The sequence below is a fragment of the Chanos chanos genome, chromosome 11 (assembly GCF_902362185.1).
Source record: "Chanos chanos chromosome 11, fChaCha1.1, whole genome shotgun sequence".
Classification (NCBI taxonomy): domain Eukaryota; kingdom Metazoa; phylum Chordata; class Actinopteri; order Gonorynchiformes; family Chanidae; genus Chanos; species Chanos chanos.
This window is the reverse complement of record NC_044505.1, coordinates 17,483,612-17,504,886: the sequence shown is the minus strand read 5'-3', so window position 1 is coordinate 17,504,886 and position 21,275 is coordinate 17,483,612. Positions and strand designations below refer to the sequence as shown.

Here is a 21,275-nt window from a genome sequence, read left to right as displayed (position 1 = left end):
GGTCTTAATACAGGTAATCTACTGTGATATATAGGACCACTGTGACAGACTGGTCTTAATACAGGTGATCCACTGTGATATATAGGAGCACTGTGACAGACTGGTCTTAACACAGGTAATCAGCTGTTGGGACTCCTTGGACCATCAGAGAGAACAAAAGGTCTTTTGTTTGTTTCAAATGAATATAATCACCTGGTCAGGAATCTGATCATCCAGGACAGGATGTGAGTAAACCTGTTACTGCTTTAGAGTAAACAGACCAGTGTTACTGTCATTCAACTATACCTTACACACAGGAAGTACCTCAAAATGAGGGGGCATCTGGATTTGAAACTGGGACCTCTTGATCTGCAGTCAAATGCTCTACCACTGAGCTATACCCCCACATGCATGGAATGATGGCAACATGATGAGGAGTAGTATGAGGTATTATAATACTAAGCTGGAGTAGAGAGTGTGTCGTTATCAAGGTGCCCAGGACCGGATAAAAGAAACCCTATTGTTATAGAGCAAAAAGACCAGTGTCAGTTACTTTGATGTTACGCAACATGAAGCTGAAAAAACAGAGGGCGGCAACCAGATCTGAAACAGGACGATTTTAACCCTCAGTCACATGCCCTACCATTCAGCTACACTGCTTTCACTTCTTATAATGGTCAGCATGGAGCAGTCTCTACTAGTTCGCAGAGACTCTGGAGAAGTCAGGCCAAGAAATCAGGAGCAAATTTAAAGCATTTCCTTTTAAGGTAGGTTGTCATTAATATTGACTCCTGGAAAGAGCAGTATATGCTGTTAAATATTCTATACAAAGTGTGACTGGTATCTGCTTCTAGCACATTCTATATAGAAATTTGGGGAGGAGTATCTTGTAAACATACTATACATAAAAATATTTAATTTCACACCTCTTTATTAAAAAACCTGTATACTGTCTTATAGTAGCATGTGGCATCATTAGAAATGAATGATTTAACATGGAGGAGATGTATAAGTGTACAGGTGTCAGCACACTGAGCTGGGAAAACTGGCCACCATTGCCACAGCTGTCTTTCTGTTGTGTTACCCTCTTTGACTGTCATACTATGTGGAAAGATATAACTGAAAGGGAGCCACTCTGTTTTTCAGGCCTTCCAGTCTGAGCAGGTCGCTGCAAATCTAGAGGTGAACACAATTACGCTCTGGAAAACGCAAGATGGCTGGCTGAGCTTCAGCAGAACCATGGCCCAAAATCAGTTCCATCACATTTCTCATTCTGTGAAATTTCATAACGCAGCCTATAGGCAGGAATGTCGGAGCACAGGTGAACTAGGGCCAATCAAGAATGTGTTCAAGATGAGGGATTAATGGTGTAAGATGCATTCAGTACTGGTGACAATATGACTGCTAACAAGCAGCTACTCGCTTAATTTATGATGTTATATTCAAGCAGTATATACCAAGCAAGCCAGGTAGGTATGACATTAAATGAGCGTCACATATGTGGGTAGTACAAACAACAGTAATGTGCATTAAGTAACAGGATGTACATGAACAACAGTCATGTGCATATGTATGAGGGTAATGCAAATGAAACAAAACAAAACAAAACAAGACAAAAGAAGTCATGCGCATCACATATGGGAATGGGAATGGAAGTATGATTATTGTACAGTAGGTAATTGTAGATGTGAGCAGGGTATAATAACAGTCTGTAGAAACAGGAGTAGTGATGCGTAGCAGGTGAGACTGCTGGTCATTTGTTCATGAGGGTGATGGCATGAGGGAAGACACTGCTCCTGTGTCTGGTAGTCTTGGTACACAGGGTTCTGTAGCGCCTACTAGAGGGGAGGAGTTGAAAGAGGTCATGTCCCAGGTGAGAGCAATCTGTAATGAGCAGGGGAGCACCAGTGATTCTTTCTGCTGTCGTCAATGTTCACTGCAGTCTGTCTCTATCCTATTTTGTGGCTGCACCAAACCAGACCGCGATGGATGTGCACAGGACAGATTCGATGACTGCAGTGTAGAACTGCCTCAGCAGCTCCTGTGGCAGACCAAAGTTCCTCAGTTGCTGCAGAAAGTATATCCTCTGCTGGGCGTTTTTGAGGATGGAGTTGATGTTGCACTGCACTGTGCTACCAAGTCAAATTCCTGTGTACATTGCACATTTGGCAAATAAAGCGATTCTGATTCTGATAACAAGACTGCACTTGTCTGTATTTGAAAGACTAACATTTAGCAATGCAAAATTAGCCCACAAACCACTTACGGCTACTTATGTGTGCAGTGTTTAGTTAGTAGTTCAGGACATAGCACTAACATAATGTGTTTTACTGAACATGTGTTGCGATCACGTTGTTGACTTGAGCATTAATATTGACTAATTAATTCACAAACTAGCCAGCTATACTGTTGCTAGCGAACGTTTGTCGGTTTTCTAATTCATAAGCTTTATTACCAACAATTTGTTTAGAACATGGTTGCAAATCTGTGACGGCGTGCGTTTAAAATCTTCGTATTGAATATTTAGCGTGGTCTTAAAATGCAAATGATATGGGTTGCAAAATAAACTGTACAAACCCCTTCAGCCATTTTGTAGTCTTTTTCACCGTCGTAACCATTGAGGGATCTGGAGCAAAAACTACACATCTTGGTAATTAGTCTCAACCGGCGAGAAGCAGACGCACAAATAGGTAAGCAAGTTTGTTTTGTTAACGTAACTTATATCTGAAAAATAGTTGGTAAATTTAATTTTAAGAACAGACTGATATTTTAACGTTTTAATCAGACCTATATAGTGTTTCAGTAGGCAATGCTTGAGATTCCCATTAGACTGAGTTTGCTTGCTGGTTGCTTGTATAAACTCAGAACTATGTGCTACCTGGAGAATATATGAAAGGAAGTTCAAGTTCACCAAATCCCAGTCAAAGGAGTTGAGACGGCATGAGGATAGGAGGATATCAGCAAAGCTGCTGCAGTAAGAAGAGTGAAAATTGCATTACCTGTGGTGGGTGTTAGAGGGCAAGGTAAAATGAGAATGTAGTCAGACCACCTTTTGTAATGATTGATCATGGCCAATCACAGCCCATTCCTTTGAGAAGCTAGAGGAAATATTCAACCAGATGTCCAGACCTAGCATGGCTTCAGGCATTCAGACGCTGAGAGGGACTGCTGACATCTTTAGTGCTTCAATATTATTTACACTGTATAACTGGCAACACTGATGAATAGTTTAACGCAGATGTGTGAGTTTTATAATGGTAGGCATATTGTCCAAAATATGAAGCTATATTTATTTTACACTGAATTTCTCTCTTGTGATTGAGTGCACTAGCTGTTTTGAAAGTTGTTTAAAGTGCATTCAGCTTAGCTTGCGGAAATGAGCTACAATATGTATATACATTCACTGACCGCTTTATTAGAAACACCTACCTTGTACACACAGCTTCTTGGTGTGCAGTTACAGGCTATGGCCCATCTGATGCACAAACTGTGTTAGCCATCCTCAAGCCCCTGTGGGGCTCTTAGGAATAAGCACATTAAAAGGGACGCCCCCCCTTTTATTATTTCTTTGTTATTTGTGTGTTTGTGAACGTAAGTTTATTGCATACGATTTTGATGTAACTTTTGTTCTTTTTAATATATGTATTTGAGCAAGGCTCAGACAGGCACCTGTGACATCTCTAGTAAGATGGGGGCGCTCTAGACTGGTCATGTTGAAAAAAAGATGCGAGAGAGTAGAGAGAGCGGGAGAGAGAGAGCGAGCGAGAGAGAGAGCGAGTTAGCTTGAAAACAGTGTGTTGCTGTGCGAAAAGATTATTAAAAAATTTTCCGAACATCACGTACGCCTGGCGAGTCCCTCACCAGTGATAAATCTCTGATCACAGGCCTGCGACTTTTCCTTACAGGTCGTGGAGTATTTGCCACAGCTCCATTCCGTAAAGGGGATTGTGGAGTATAGAGGAGAGCTGATTGATTTGAAAGAATCTCAGAGAAGCAGGAGGCTCTACCATAGTAAATGTACTGTCTTTATGTTTGACTTTAAGTGGAGAGGAAAAATATGGTGGTAAGTAGCCCATCATTCAATTAAGAACTCTTAGCTCCATTAATGCTGTATGAGTCAATTAACATATTAGTCATGTTCTTTTCTTTCCTCTTGTTTTTCCAAACAGTATTGATGCTGCCAAGGATGATGGCTCCTTTGGAAGGTTGGTCAGTGATGACCATAAACATCCTAATTGCCGAATGAAAAAAACCGAGGCCAATGGAAAGCCATATCTTTGCCTTTTTGCTCTGATGGACATAAATCCTGGAGAAGAAAGTACATATGATAATGGAGGGATAAACTTGCCATGGCAAAAAACAAAGGTTGGTTATTTTCTCTAACAAAAGAGCAACTTTGACCTCTAAATTGATGACAGAAAGAAATGCATAAGAGAAATGTTTGCATCAAACGTACATTTCTTATATGTCATAAATTCATGCATCGAATATCCTTACTGGGCCTGGAGAAGGAAATTGCACATGATGAGAAATGATTCCAACTTGCAATTAAACTCATGTTTGCAGATACCTGAAGGGGAAATGCCAGGTGGTGAAGATGCTAAGAACTCCAGTGGGGAAATTGCCCTGAAAGCATCTACGAGTGTTGGACTTACCAAAGCCAAACCCCCAGCAGTCATGGAGAAGGTAAGTGGATATGATGAGAGATACTATTTCAACTTGGAAATGCACTGATGTCATTGGTTCTACTGCAGTACAATGGCTTTAGCATACTGTATAGATAGCTTAAAGCCAGAAGTTGGCAAGAATGGTTTTGACCAACTTGACGGTTTAGCTCTTCTGAAGGAACAGTACAGGAAGAGTGAAGTTTGCTCCATGAAAAGAGTGCCAAGGGTGTGATAAATAGTTAGATAGAATACCCCTCACATTGTCCCCACTCAGTCTGTTCCAGCTAAGAGTGTGTGTGAGCCCATGTCAAGATGAAATGGGAAGTTTTGTAGACACGCTCATTTGACGTGTGTGATTTGTCCTCACACCATATTTCTTGGACAAAAATGTGTGTGTGTCTGTGTGGCACAGGCTCTAAAGAGACATTACAGACTGTAGAGATTTCAAAATGAACCATCTGTAGCATTACCCAGTTGTGCACAACCAAAGTGATATAAAGATAGCTTGGGTTTTTCTTAACTTATATCAGCTGATAGCATGTATCATTGAAATCTATTAAGAATGGTAATATTTTTAGTCATCTCAATGTGATATTTAACCACACTCACAGGGCACAGCAAAATTGCTGGTTTCTGTATGCTAGGTAATGGTTATGGGAGCAGTACCACCATTGCCACCAGTTCAGCATCCCACAAGCATACATTGTGTAGTGTTTCCATTCCAACCTGAAGGACTTTAGCTTTATAGTCTTAAAGTCAGCTCTGTTAATGGAGGGCCTCTATTTTTAATCTATGATTTCAGATTTCCAAAAGTGCTTGCATTGGAGCAAGAATCGAACCTAATCCATCTGAATCTGATCAAGATGACATTCCTGTACCAAGGCTGAGAAGGACCAAAAGTGTCTTTGTAAGTTGTGCAGCTGAGATTCATACATCAGCACATAGATATATTTGTTCTCTAAACAGAATAAACATATTTTTGCAAGTAATTGCTTGAAATCAAGATTAAAAATGTAATTGGTCAGTTTGGACAGATGCCTCTGGTTATATTTGTAATCATGTGCCGTTAATTTATAGGTGAATGAAGGAATTCCAGAAGACTGATTAACTCTTTGAATCAACATCAGACAGTGGAGAGGAATTTGTCACTCAGTCTAGCAAACAGAGTAGCTCAGACTGTAGTACAATCCTGGAATTGCCAAAGCGGAGAGGGAACTCTTCTGAGTTGATAAAGAATCTACAAAGTCCACCCTTCCCTGACAGCGTGACTGATTTGAACATGGACATAAGAGACAGAGAAAGTACCGGCCCTGAAAACATGGAAGTTGAGGATGAAGACACCTGTCATAGTCCCGACAAGACTGAAACTGAGGATACTATCACTGTCCCACCAGTGACAAAAAATGCAGATGGATCCAGATCATACAGCAAGAAACATTATTGGCTATTCTGCTGTAACCCCTATTGCAAAAAAAGCAAGGCATCTAGAATATGTTCACGTTAGTGAAAGGGAAGTTGCATTTGCAAGTTTCCAAAGGGCTCCAAGGAACTGAAATTACAGTTAGATCATTTCCGCAGCCATGGGAATTTTGCTTACAATGCCACCGTATTTAAGACGGACAAGGGGACTCTGGCTCTTGCTAAACAGCGTCCTCAAGCAACTGAGGGCAAGGCCTATATGCACTGTATATATTGCCAAGGTTTATTTACCAGGAGGGCACTTTGGCGACACATAAAAATCTGCAGACTTAAACCTAAAGGTGTTGCCATGAAACCTGGAAAGAACCGTGTCCAGTCTCTTTGTGCCTTTGCCTAACCTGTGCCACCTAATACCAGCACGGGGTTTTGGAAGCTGATCAGCAACATGATTAACGATGATATCACATTTGCTGTTAAAAATGATGGGATTATCATGCAGGTTGGGGAGCATATGTTTCATAAATGTCAAGCAGACGTTAAGAGGCATGAACACATCTGACAGAAGTTGCAAGAGCTGGGAAGACTTCTTGTCAGTGCTAGGAGGATAACTTCCTTGCAGAAAACTAAGGATCTCATTGATCCAAAGCAATGCATGGAGACTGTTAAAGCTGTGAAATGCACTTGTGGCTACAACAGTGAAGTGAACACCTACAAAACAACCAGCCTGGCACTCAAACTTGGACACAGTTTGATGAAAATAAGTAAGCTTTTGGAAAGCAATGGAAGGATTACAGGAAACAGCAAGTTAGTGGAGCAAGCCATCAGCGTCCAGAAAGTGCATGCAGCCCATTGGAATTATTTAGTTTTGGCAACGGCTGCAAGAAATATTGAAGAAGCTAAGTGGAACGCTCCTACAATATTGCCATTTACCAAAGACGTGCAAAAACTGCATGCATACCTTGATCGAAAGTGGCAGGAGTGCATCAGTCAGTTAACAGCAGAATGCTCCCCTGAAACCTGGTCTTGCCTAGCAAAGATATCTCTGACTGAAATCATACTGTTTAACCACCGCAGAGAAGGAGAGGTGTCATGTATGCCTTTATCAGCTTTTCTGTCCAGGAACACCACAGGTCATCGTGAAGATGTAGACTGGGCCCTCTCTGAGCTAGAGAAAGAACTATGCAGATTCTTCTCAAGAACTGAGACTCGTGGGAAAAGAGGACGTAATCTAGCTTACTCCCAGAATGTTGGCTTCATTGGAACTCCTTGTGGAGAAGAGAGAGGCATGTGAAATGCCAAAAGACAATTTAGACCTGTTTGCTCAGCCATTTGCCTTTTCCCATTTGAGGGTCTCAGATTGTATCTGCACTTTTGCAAAAGATTGTGGTGCGAAAAATCCAGGTGCCCTGACCTCAACCAAATTGCGAAAGCACATTGCAACCCTGTCAACAATATTTAACTTAAATCTTCAGATTTGACAAAACTCTTAGCTGAATGATCCTTTTGGGCCAAGTTCTGTGATGCCCTAAACTGGGCTCAATGCATTAAAGTAGCCTGAAGAAAAGATCTGACTTTTGAAAAGTAAGAGCATATTCTTTCAGAGTGAGATGATGAGCTGGACTTCCTCTGGTTAACGTTTTTCCTCACCTCTTAAAGAGTCATTCGCATACAACACAAAAATAGAAGTGCAGATACACAGGGTGAACACTGAAGTACAGAGACTACAGCATTGACTCAGTGTGACAGAAAATTAGAAAACTGTGTTAGAAAATTAGACAATGGAGAAACTGTGCTTGAGAGAGGTGAGCTGAACAGAGTAGAGAGAGTGGAGATGATGGTGGATATTTATGAGAGTGCAGATGCTGTAATAGTCCCAGATGCCAATGCAGTGAGAGATGACGCCTCCATTAAGAGAAACCCCGCAAATCAACACAGATGTACCTCTTACACAGGATGAGTATAAATATCAGTAACTAAAAATTATTTCAGCTTCACAGACTGACAGCCATATCTTTATCTTTTTAAAACACAAACAAATGCAGTAGGTATTTTAGGAACAGGAGCAATACATTGGAATTTCCTGAGGCTAGTACAATGATTACACTGTAACACAGGAAAGTTTCCATATGACTAGGCAATAAACAATGCCCCAGGAGTTTCCATATAACAAACAATGCCCCAGGAGGAATTTAAATAGGGAAACGGGTGTGAGCAATGATCAAATAATGAAGTGATTAACTAATGAACAGGTGGATGTGAGAGTGTCAGTCTGGTCTACTTCTGGCCCCCTCTAGTGGCCAGCTCAAAACATGAAAATCTCATCCATAAACAACACAGTTGCCAAAAGAAAGTGAAACCCAATGAAAACCCAAGCAACAAACAGAAAAGGGGATTGGGGGGGGGGGTGAATTTCTAACAGAGGGAAAAGAGCAAAACAACAGTATTTTGAGACAATAGAGATGTCTGTGTGTATTTATGGTCATTTAGGAGAAACATTTTGGTTTAAACTGCTTTGATGTCCTTGAGGAACATCATGAAGTAAACTTAATTAGCCTGTAATTAATTATTTGACAGTGAATAAGATTATTTTTAATTAAATTTTATGCCAGAAGTATGAACTTGACATAGCATCGTTCATTGATCAGCATTCATATTCACAGCAAGAGTTGTAGATCTCAGCAATTCCTATGGATGGCACCACACATCATGTATGTATATAAGTTTGGAATCAACTAGAAATGTTCATGTTTTTGATGGAAACCAATACTTCCATTCACCACTATAGTATTAAATCGATCAGAAATTACAATGACACTGTCATAATATTGTCATTCTTTTTATTTCATAGAATTGTTCTATTCATCAAACGTTACATTCATCAAAGAATCCTCCATTTGCTGCAATTAAAGCTTTGCATACCTTTAGCATTCTAGTTGTCAGGCTTTGAAGATATTAAGGGGAAATTTCAGCAAATGCCTTCTGTAGCTCTTCCCAGAGGTGAGACTGCCTTGTAGGGTATTTTTCTCTGACCCTATGGTGAAACTCTTCCCACAAGAGCCCACTCACCCTCTCTCACTCATTAAATTGTCTCCGCCATGCTGGACAGAAGGCATCAAACACTCCTCCAGCATCCTATCCCTTGCTCTGTGTCTCACATATGTTCTCCTCCTTGATCCAAAGACTCAAACTTAGACTCATCTGTCTACAATACTCTTTCCCAGTCATCCACTCTCCAACACCTGTGTCCTTTTGCCCATTTTAACCTTTCCTTTTCATTGGCCTGTTTAAGATTTGGCTTTTTCTTTTAGGCGAACATCCCAGAGTCATCTTTTCACTGTTGTAGATGACGCTGGGATTTGGTGTTTAATGTGTAAAGAAGCAGCCAACTGAGGACCTGCAAGATATCTGTTTCTAAAACTACAGAGTCTCATGTGTTTATCCTCTTGTGCAGTTGGGCATCTGTGTCTCCCTCTTCTTTTCCTGTCCTGGTTAGATCAAGTTTGCTGTCTTCTCTCAGGAGAGTAGTGGATACCCTTGTGAAAAAGAAGTATACTTAAATATGTTAGTAGTATATTTGAAGTATCTGAAGAGTAATAAAAGTGTGTTTTTGATTTAATGTATTTTTACATTATGTATTAATTACATGCGCTTTAAGTATACTTCAATATGTTGTCAAAAAGTATGTTTTAAATTACTACATTTCACACTGTTCTGGAATACATTAACTGTATTTTTGACACACTGAGGTGATCTTTTAAAAATGGAACTTCGTTATAATGGTTACCCAAGCACATTTAAACTGTGCTTTAGTGTACTCTGCTGAAGTGCACTTTGATGAAATAATGTCCTAATGTGATAAAGCTTGTTTAAACAAATGTAAATGATCAATTTTAGTGTATTGCTAAAGCAGACATTTAGAGACGACATATTTTCAATTTAATTTTTAACTTTGGAGATATATACTCACTAAATCTTTTGTTTGGCTGTGATTTTTTTTTGTTTGGTTTTTTTAACCCAATGTCCACATTTTTGCATTCTTTTAAATAAACTGTTTTTGATGGAAAGTCTTTGTTTAATGCATTTTTTCATTCACTTTTTACTCATTTCATGTCATACATACACTCAAACAGGGCTGTATAAAGTACAAGTAGAAGTACTCTTGCTAAAAAAAGTACTCTAAGTAGAGTTAAACTGACTGACTTTGTAAATTGTAAATGAGTGACTATTTTAGTCTTACTTAAATATTTTTCAGGAGGGATACTTTAACTTTACTTCTGTAAGCGAACTGGTGTGGGTCCAGAGAAGCATGGCTTTGATGCGGGAGAGGACCAACTTTCAAAGCACTTCATTATCATTGTTGTGAGGGCAACCAGGCGATAATCCTTCAGAGTGCTGATGTTTGTTTCTTACAGCACTGGCACTACGATGGCTGACTTCAGGTCCTTGGGGACGGTTGCCAGAGGTAGAGACAGGTTGAAGATTCTTGTGAATACCTCAGCCGGCTGATCAGCACAAGTCATTAAGCACCCATCCTGGAACTCCGTCTGGGCCTGCAGCTTTCCGTGGGTTGACCCTCCGCAGCGTGTGCTGTACATCAAATGTGTTCGTAGTGAAAACCTGTTCATCCTCTGTGGCCGGGGCCAGGATTCTTGCACTTGTCACACTGTTGCCGGTTTCAAAGCAAGCGAAGAATGCATTGAGCTTGTTGGACAGTGTGACGTCACTGTGTGGGCAGACAGCGTTACCCTTGTAGTCAGTGATAGTCCTGATACCTTGCTACATGCTCCTGGTGTCAGCACTGTTGAAGTGGTCCACTACATGCTGTATATGGATATCCTTAGCCTTTTTTATGCCTATTTTTAGGTTTGATCTGGCGACACTGTATGCTGTTGTGTCACCAGATTTAAAAGCATTGTAGTGTGCTTTTGAGAGATTTTGCACCTCTTTGTTCGTTGGGGGACAAGCCCCTTTAACTGGTCTGAACATGTCTTTCGTGGGAAACCGCCTCAAAATTTTGTCCCCTTCTGGCAGGGCCGCCGAAATTTCAGCCTTCAGAACAGTGCAGTTTGTGGCTCGTTGTTCTAGAGGCATGATTCTCGCTTAGGGTGTGAGTGGTTTTGTGTTCAACTCCCGGACGAGCCCCTTCAATTGGCCATGAACTTGTCTTTCGCAGGAAGCCACCTCAAAATTTCATCTGCTTCTGCCAGGGCCTCCGAAATTTCAACCTTCGGAACACCATGTTTCATGGCTCGTTGGTCTAGGGGTATGATTCTCGCTTCGGGTGCGAGAGGTCCCGGGTTCAAGTCCCGGACGAGCCCCTTTAATTGACCTGAACTTGTCTTTCGTGGGTAACCGCTTCAAAATTTCATCTGCTTCTGCCAGGGCCGCTGAAATTTCAACCTTCTGAACAGTGCAGTTTGTGGCTCGTTGGTCTAGGGGTATGATTCTCGATTAGGGTGCAAGAACTCCTGAACTTGTCTTTTGTGGGAAGCCAAGGTTGGCAGCGTCTCAAAATTTCGTCTGCTCCTGCCAGGGCCGCCGAAATTTCAACCTTGTGTAAGCTGCATTTCGTTGCTCTAGGAGTATGGTTCTTCCTTTGGTGGCGAGAGGTTCAAATCTCAGACAAGCCCCTTTAATTGGCCTGAACTTGTCTTTTGTAGGTATCCACCTCAAATTTCGTTCCCTTGTGCCAGGGCCGCCGAAATTTCAACCTTCAGAACAGTGCAGTTTGTGGCTCGTTGGTCTAGGAGTATGGTTCTCGCTGTGGTGGCGAGAGGTCTTGCGTTCAAATCTCGGACAAGTCCCTTTAATTGGTCCGAACTTCTCTTTCTGGGGAAACTGAGTTTGGCAGTATCTTAGAATTTCGTCCCCTTCTGTCAGGGATGAAGAAATTTTAACCTTTGGAACGACACACTTCGTGGCTCGTTGGTCTAGGGGTATGATTCTCGCTTAGGGTGCGAGAGGTCCCGGGTTCAAATCCTGGACAAGCCCCTTTAATTGACCTGAACTTGTCTTTCGTGGGAATCTGAGGTTGCCAGTGTGATTATCGTTTACTGTTACAGAATTCCAGGAGCTTAATAGGGTGGGTAATTAAGTAACAGCCTTATTGTGATCTGTTTATGAGGCAGTAGGTTCTGACTGGTGCACTTATTGTGAGTCGCTTTGGCTAAAAGCGTCTGCTAAATACCAAATTGTAAATTGTAAATTGAATGTTTAGGTATCCTCAACTATGGAAGGAATGCCAACCATCAACACAGCAAAGACAGCGAACTCTGGATCAGATGATGTAAATAATGTCTATTAAAGAGTGTTACATTTTAAAAAAGTGTGACTTGTAGTTCCTCATATTCATCATCTCTTTTTTCATGTTACTGAGTTGAAAGTCAAGTATTCCAAAACATCAGGCCAAAACGATCACGTCACGTCAGAGACATTTGAAGCTTCGTTCAAAAAAGCTTGGCTAAAATTTGATTAGCAAGAAGTAGCATTCGCTACAGCCCTACTGAACCACATATACTCTATTAAAAACCTATCTGTGAAGCAAATTTCCCGGACTTTTCCAAAACTTTCTGGGTTTATTTATTTTTCTAAAACTTCTCCAGGCTTGGAAATTTCTATTTTCAAATTCCATGACTTTCCCAGGTTTTTCATGACCGTACGAACCCTGTAGATACTTTTGAAATAAATATGATCAAACTTCTGTGGATTGTGGGAAATGCATTTCAGCCTTTTTATGTATTTGTTGGTTGTTGTTAATCTTCAATCCTCTGATCTCTCATGCTGAATGGTCTCCCTATACTTAGCATCTCCTAGCTCGTTAGCTAACAGAAACATTACTAAATATCACTAAAGATTTGAAGAAGTAATGGACAAGAAAGAATTTTTAGCACTGTTTGGATCTCTATATTTTCTTATTTCACACCAACTGAATGAGCTAGAACCGCTACAGCATAATGTTTGCTCCCAACAACAAAAGCTAACAAGCTGACAGAGACTGGTGGTGTAAGTCAGGATATGATTCAGTTAATGATGGGCTGATGTGCCCAGTAAGCAGAGTGTTCTCCAAACTCTCTGAGGTTCAGCGACCACTCTGTTGAAACCTGACCTTAAACTGTTCATTAATCAGGAACAGGACTCTGAAATACTCAGCTCAGTAATAGCCCTCCCCAGATTTCAGATTTTGGCCTGAATCCCTCACTTTGACCTGTTGAGCGCTTTGGAGGCTGGTTTCCACGGTTTCCATGTGATTAAAGCATTCAGAAATTTCGTGTGGTTTGACTACTAAAGTGTTATAACTTTGGAGTGACACTATTTTTTTTTTTCAAAACCACAGGCCTACACAATGAATATTGATGAGGTAGGTGTCAACACACCTGTAATAGTCCCCCGCCCCACTGTCAAAGGTAATGGCCCATCAGTCTGGAATGTCACTGTGGCCCATCTCTGCCCCCCCCCCCCCACCTCGGAAAATGTGAGCACTTGCCCTTTCATCATAAGTTTAACTATTTACAAATTAAAACAGAATTCTCCATTTACACATTACAGCAGCCATGAAACATATTTACTAGTGTTTTGATCATTTACACCTCACATATGCATTATAATAGCCTACACTAATTGTCACAATAAGGGCAGTATAACCTCCATGAGTCTAATTTAGTTGGCTCCAGTGATTCTAACAATCTTATTTTGTATAGCGCACAATATTATGCTACAGGAGCCTGATATGGTGATGACAACATGTAAAATAATTCGTCAGTGAGAGGTCTACTCTGAATGTTAACAGAAGAGTGCAAAGACTGAGAGGGTCCATTGAAAAGAATGAAAAACTTGAATTGCATTATCTAACTTTAGCTTACAGGTATTTAATGGGTTGACTTTGCTGGCTACAATATGTCTGATGTGATACAATTTTACAGTCTGCTGTGCTGACAGAGAAGTGTTAGCCGACTTCCATGTGAGCCAAGCTTTATGACAGAACGTTCAAATCGTACTTAAATATATCAACGTAAGGTCAGATGGAACCAAGACTTCACAAAGCAACAAAGGTATTTACACTGACAGAAAACAGTGTTTGATCTACAGAAACAGGTGAACACACTGACTGAATAATTAACTGATTGCACCCAAGGGAACAAGGCAGTGACTAAACAATGAAATTGTACCTCAATATGCCCACCAGAGGGGGATAGTGAGAACTTGTGAACTTGGGTCATGACAATTTGGTGAGTGTGTGTTTAGGTATGCATATGTGTGGTGATCTATCTATCTATCTATCTATCTATCTATCTATCTATCTGTGTGTGTGTGTGTGTGTGTGTGTGTGTGTGTGTGTGTGTGTGCGTGTGTGTGTGCACGCACACTCAAGTGTGTTCAGGTTTTCATGTGTTACAGGAAGTGACAGCAGAGATGGGAAACCACAGGCGTTTCAGGAATCTAAAAGGTAATGGTAAAAAAAAACAACTGAATGTTTTATTTTTGCATTTAACACTTTGCAGTTGGAATAACGGACAATGTCATAACCAATCACACTGCAGTAAAATTCAGAGTTTTTGTCAAATTAGGTGGTCCTTGCTATGTTAGTTTCTGTTAAGAACGTTATAGGGGGGTTATGGGTAATGTAGTCTTAAGAATCTACACTGATGTGCTGATTTTATCCAAATCAACTTCCATGGCAGTAATGAGTCTGATGCTGATACTTACAGTCTCTGCTAATGCACAATGTCACAAACAAAACCAATGACTGAATATTACATTTGTGTGTTTCATCTGAAAATAAGAACATGAAATTATAATACCAACATGTACACACAAACACACATATGTACACTGAAATACGAAACTGGGTGCTTTAAAGAGCAGCTTGTGTGAAAAAGAACCTTTGAATGCTAAGAGCGTGAATTCTGAAAGTTTGGCTGGAAAACTCAAAAACAGAAGTGGACAGAAAGTAAGAGGGTAGAAAGAAAGAGACACTGACAGACAGAATGAGAAAGGAAACTGGTTACAGGGTCAAAGGCACATGAAAAAAAGATGTCAGATCTGAGGATGAAAACAACACTGACAGAAAATAATAACATGAAATTATAGTGCAGTTTACGCGCATGTGTTCACACACAGAGGCACACACACACACACACACACAAACACACGTACAAATTTGCAATATTAAACTCAGTACTTTATGCTTTAAAGAGCAGTTTGTGGAAAAGAACTGACCTTTGAACACTAAGAGCATATTCTGTCAGAGTGAGATGATGGGGGCCTGGACTTCCTGTGGTTACTGTTTTTCACACCTCTTAAAGAGTCAGTCTCATGCAACACAAAGACAGAAGTGCAGACACAGAGATTGACAAAGATATACAGAGACTACAGCTTTAACTCAGTGTAATAGTGTGTTAGAGAATTAGAGAATGGAGATGTCTGTGTGTATTTATGAAAATGTAAACAGTATTAAGAGAAGTGAACAGGACAGAGGAGAGATAGTGAAGATGATGATGGATATGTATGAGAGTCCAGATGCTGTGAGAACAACAGACACTGGCACACAGAGAGACGAAACCTCCACTAGAAGAAACCCAGCAACTCAGCACACAGGTACCTCTTACACAGGATGAGTGTATGTTTCTATATACGTGATAAACTTTCTGATACCAAATTTGATGCCAAACCTCTAGCAGCCATATTCATTTTGTCTCCATTGAAAAAATGCAAGAAGTAAAATAATGAAACATTTTAATGGTACTTGAGGACAGCTGTTTTTGGTTCCACTCATTTACTATTAGTAACACAGGAGGGGATATTTTATTAGACAAGACCATACACAAAACCATAAGGAAATTGGGTGAATTACATTAAAGAAAGTTACCTTAAAAGAATGAGGAAACCTTGATTTCTCTCAAAAAATACACAAGTTATTATCCTCATGAAAGAGTTTAGATAAGAATAGAACCAGTGCATAATGTGTGTGATTTGGTGTGATTGTGTGTATGAGAGAGAGAGTTTGAAGCTTGTGAAAGTGTGATTATCTACAGTATCATTAATGAATCTCATTTAGTTTTGTCATTTAATCAGAAGACTTGCAAGATGTAGTGACAAAATGTCACTTTGCTTGTCTTCTCAGGAAGTGGTAGATGTTACAGACTGACTGCAGTGTGTTGGGGGCTGCTGTGTGTTCTTCTGCTGGCTGTCATCATAGTGCTGTGTGTCTGGTATAATGCAGAGAGAAACCAGTTACAAACCAGATACGATAATGTAAGCATAGAGAGAGACCAGTTACAAACCAGATACAATAACCTGGGCATAGAGAGAGACCAGTTACAAACCAGATACAATAACCTGGGCATAGAGAGAAACCAATTACAAAGTATTTTCAACAATCTAACCAGAGAGAAAGACCAGTTACAAATCAGTTATAGCAATTTAACTGATGAGAAAGAAGAGATACAAACCAGCTTCAACAAACTAACTAGAGAGAGAGACCAGTTACAAATCAGTTATAACAGCCTGACTGCAGAGCGAGACCAGTTACTGAAAAAGAGACAAGAGTGTCAAAATGTGTTCTCTAAACTGGGTGAGTGAACATTTTAATCTTTATCTTCACAGATCGCTTGTCAGTTATAGCCAGTGTGTGTTTGCTCTTTAATTCAGTCTCAACTGTTTTGTGTTTTTGGTGATGAACTACACCCAGTTGTCAGTAGTCGTGGCACTGTGAGTGTTAATATATGAAAGATTTGCATGTAATGTGTATTGTATTAATCAGCCACCTTTGGGGGGGTGTGTGTGTGTGTGTGTGTGTGTGTGAGAGAGAGAGAGAGAGAGAGAGAGAGAATACAGGTCACTGACTCTTTTTGTCCTGATCATGATCAGATAATCATGCTCTACAAGGTTGGAGATATTTCAGTCACAGTGTGTATTACATCTCTACTGAAAAGAAGAGCTGGAGTGAGAGCAGACAGGACTGTATAAAGAGAGGAGCAGACCTGGTGATCATAAACAGCAAAGAGGAACAGGTAAGAAAAAAGTTCTCGTGTGTGTGTGTGTGTGTGTGTGTGTGTGTGTCTCAGGCTTTATAGGGTGTATCAGACTGATCTTTAACTGATCATCTGCATTAATTCATTTTCATTTGATTTCTCACATCAGAAGTTTGTCGCTGAATTGAGAAAGACCAGCTATTCACACGTTTGGACTGGTCTGACTTACAGTGAGAGAGAAAGGAGGTGGAAATGGGTGGATGGTACAACACTGAGCACTGGGTAAGAGATCACTGAATTTAACTCTGGTCATGAGACAGTTATTGACTCTTAACACTCAGTCTATTGTTCTGTATGAGAAACACATTAAACAGACTGATTCTCTGTGTTTCAGGTACTGGTATGGAGGACAGCCCAATGTTGGTCAATATGGAAATGAGCAATGTGTTCATGTTAATCATGCGCACAACAGTCTCAAAAATTGGTATCATGTATCATGTTCTTTTTATAAGTACCACTGGATATGTGAGAAGAGACTTTTAAGCTGACAACACCGTGATTTTCTAGCAATAACTTTTGTTCTACTTATTAGGTTGATTTGGTGTCGGATATGCTGTTTTGTTTCTATGCAATGTTCATACATTCATCATTATTAACAAGAAAGAGAGAGAGAGAGAGGGAGAGAGAGAGAGAGAGAGAGAGAGAGAGAGAGAGAGAGAGACAGTATTTATATATGCATGTGTGTCAAACAAGAAGTGCCACTACAGAGATCAGAGACCACAGACATTTCAGAGATCAAATAGTACAGACTGACTGCAGTGTGTCTAAGGTTTTGATGGAGAATAAAAGATTTATGTTTAAGTAATGACTTTGTCTCTTTACTCTGACTCACATTAAGGACAGTGGGTGCATGGACTGGGATGACTGACAGAGATACAGTGGGGGAAATGGGTGGACAGTACAGCACTGATCACTCAACTTAACTCTGATGCTGACACTTACAGTTGTCTACTACTGCAGAACGTCACAAAGTAAAACCATGAATAAGTCAGTTTTGTCTTTCACCTGAAAATAAGAACGTGAAACTGATACATGTCTAATACACACACATTCACATGCATATGCACACACACACAAAACAAACATACATCAGTGGGGTTATGGGCGTAGTCCTGAGAATCTACACTGATGTTTATATCACTATGAGTCTGATGTTGGTACTTACAGTTTTTTGCTTCCGTAAAAGGTCACACACACACACACACACACAAAAAAAATATATGCGCAGGCACATATTCTAATACTTATGCTGTAAACTGAGTGTAGTGTTGTTTGAATGGATAGTCTGGTGAGGATGGTCATTAGACAAAAATCAGGGCACTGAAATGTGGGTTAGTGGTGCTGGGGAAAGAGTGGGGCTCTTCCTCTCAGGTACTGCGATTGTCTCTAAATAGATGTGTTCTCCTTTGTCGATGTCTACAGTGTGTTTACACTGTCCAGAAGTAAAGGTTGCCTTGTATTGTGCTATTCTCTTCAGGTATGTTCTGTATGGCGAGAAAGGTTTAATGTTGATTTCGCAAAAGCGCGATTGTGGGAGCGCACTAAAAGAACGCCATATACCCTCTCTCACACTATAGGAAAAAAAAAATTAGAAGCGTTTGCTCAAAGTTTAAGATTTTGCTCTGTGCAGACACACAGAGTAAAATCATACATACAGAGACTGCAGCGTTAACTCAGTGTAATAGTGCGGTAGAGAATGAAGAGGTCTGGGTGTATTTATGATACTGTAAATAGTATTGAGAGAGGTGAACTAGACTGCTAAGAGAGAGATTTGGGATGATGGTGAATATTTATGAGAGTACAGACACTGTGACGCTAAGAGATGCCTACATACAGAGAGACGACATCTCCACAATGAGAAACACTCTGACTCAGTACACAGGTATATCTCAGACAGGAAGAGTGTATCAACATGTTCAGGGACCTTGATGTAACCAAATTATTTCCTCCACACAAATGAGCAGATAGAGTCATGAGAGAGAAAGAGTTTCAAGCTTGTGAAAATGAGATTAGCTGCTATATCAGAAGTGACTCTCAGTTGCTCGTGTCCTTTAATTTCAATTAGTTTCCGTGTGACTTGGGAGTAACCTAAACAGGGGAAGCAAAGAGAAACAGATGCAGTGAACAAATAATGAAGCTGTTAACTAATCAACATGTGAACCTGAGAGCTTAGGTCTGGTGTTCTCTGCCTCCCTCTGGTGGCCGGATCAAAAATTGCAACTTGTACGGTACATTCATAATGCATTTGCCAAGAGAAAGGGAAACTAAGAGTAACCCAATGTTTGCGAGGGTTTCCTGTTTCCAGGAGACTAAGTTCGTCTGAGAGGTAGAAGCTTATTTAAAGAGCAGCCTTTAAAGCCAGGAATCTTACCCCATTTCAAGTTTCTAAGACCAACACTGTAAAACCCCAGAGAGACACACAAACATCTTGCCTTGTTCATAAATAGGCGGTTAAGATAAAGGATTAAAAACTCTTTAATATAAGTTAGAAAAGGTTTATGAAAACCCTCATATTGATGAATTATTTTAAGATGGAGTCAGCAAACTTTTGACTCCAAGATGGTTTTGTAAAACTCACTGGGGTGTTCACTCGCTTTCTAAGCCGCTTATCCTAATCAGGGTCACGGGGGGTGCTGGAGCTGTCTCCAGTTCACCTAACATGCATGTCTTTGAGAGGAAACCCGAACTCCCAGGGGAATCCCACGCAGACAAGGGGAGAACACGCAAACTCCACACAGAAAGGACCCGAGAACTCCAGACCGTCTTGCTGCGAGGCGAAAGCGCTACCCACCATGCCACCCGTGCTGCCCTTGGTAGTGAGTTTTGAAAGTGAATTAACTGAAGAGTGCACTTCCTGTTTGGGTCAGAAAGCCTTGAATTAGGCCCACATTCAAAACAGCATTTTCACGTCATTAAAAAAAAAAAAAGACCACCAATTATTTCCCACACATTCTCCACATGACTTCCTGTGGTTACAGCTTCCCATGGCTATCAAACGCATGTCTCAGAAGACTCAACTGAAAGATAACAGCTGTGGCAAGACCTGTAGAGACGTGAAGAAACTGCAGTATTAGCTCAGTGTAAAAATGTGTGTTAGAGAGAAGAGATGACTGTCTGCATTGAATATAATGTCAACAGTACTGAGAGAGGTGAACAGGACAGAGGAGAGAGAGTGGAGATGATGGCGGATATTTATGAGAGTGCAGATGCTGTGAGAACAACAAACACCGACACACAGAGAGACGACACCTCCACTAGAAGAAACCCAGCAACTCAACACACACATATTTCTTACACAGGACGAGTGTATATTTCTATATATGTTGTAAATTGTCTATTACCAAATTATGCTGTAAGAGGGGAGGGGGTAGGGGGGGGCGGGGTTTGAACTAAAATGTCTCTGTGTGTCTGTTCATGTCCTCAGGAAGTGACAGATGCTACAGACTGACTGCGGTGTGTCTGGGGCTGCTGTGTGTTTTATATAGCACTGGCACTATGATGGCTGACTTCAGGCCCCTGGGGACCATTTCCAGAGGTAGAGACAGGTTGAAGATTCTTGTGAATACCTCAGCCTGCTGATCAGCACAAGTCCTTAAGCACAATGCATTGAGCACAATGCATTGAGCTTGTTGGACAGTGTGACATCACTGTGGGGGCAAACAGCGTTGCCTTTGTAGTCAGTGATAGCCCTGATAACTTGCTACATGCTCCTGGTGTCAGCACTGTTGAAGTGGTCCTCTACACGCTGTATATGGATATCCTTAGCCTTTTTTATGCCTATTTTTCGGTTTGATCTGGCAACATTGTATGCTGTTGTGTCACCAGATTTAAAAGCATTGTAGCGTGCTTTTGAGAGATTTTGTACCTCTTTGTTCGTGGGGGACAAGCCCCTTTAATTGGCCTAAACTTGTCTTTCATGGGAAACAACCTCAAAGGTTCGTCCCCTTCTGCCAGGGCTGCCGAAATTTCAACCTTCGGAAAACACGTTTCATAGCTTGTTGGTCTAGGAGTATGGTTCTCGCTTTGGTGACAAGAGGTCTCGGGGTCAGATCCCAGACGAGCCCCTTTAATTGGCCATGAACATGTCTTTCTCAGGAAACCGAGGGTGGCAGTGTCTTAGAATTTCATCCCCTTATGTCAGGCCCGCTGAAATATTGACCTTCGAAAAACCATATATCAT

At 40.8% G+C, this 21,275-nt stretch overlaps 3 non-coding genes across 3 annotated transcripts; 2 read left to right on the top strand and 1 right to left on the bottom strand.

Moving 5' to 3' along the window:
• Window positions 1-312: 312 nt before the first annotated feature.
• Window positions 313-384, bottom strand: trnac-gca (transfer RNA cysteine (anticodon GCA)). The gene has a single exon. It is a non-coding gene; the product is annotated as a tRNA-Cys (tRNA).
• Window positions 385-11,311: 10,927 nt separating this feature from the next.
• trnap-cgg (transfer RNA proline (anticodon CGG)) lies at window positions 11,312-11,383 on the top strand. The gene has a single exon. It is a non-coding gene; the product is annotated as a tRNA-Pro (tRNA).
• Window positions 11,384-11,984: 601 nt separating this feature from the next.
• Window positions 11,985-12,056, top strand: trnap-agg (transfer RNA proline (anticodon AGG)). The gene has a single exon. It is a non-coding gene; the product is annotated as a tRNA-Pro (tRNA).
• Window positions 12,057-21,275: the final 9,219 nt, after the last annotated feature.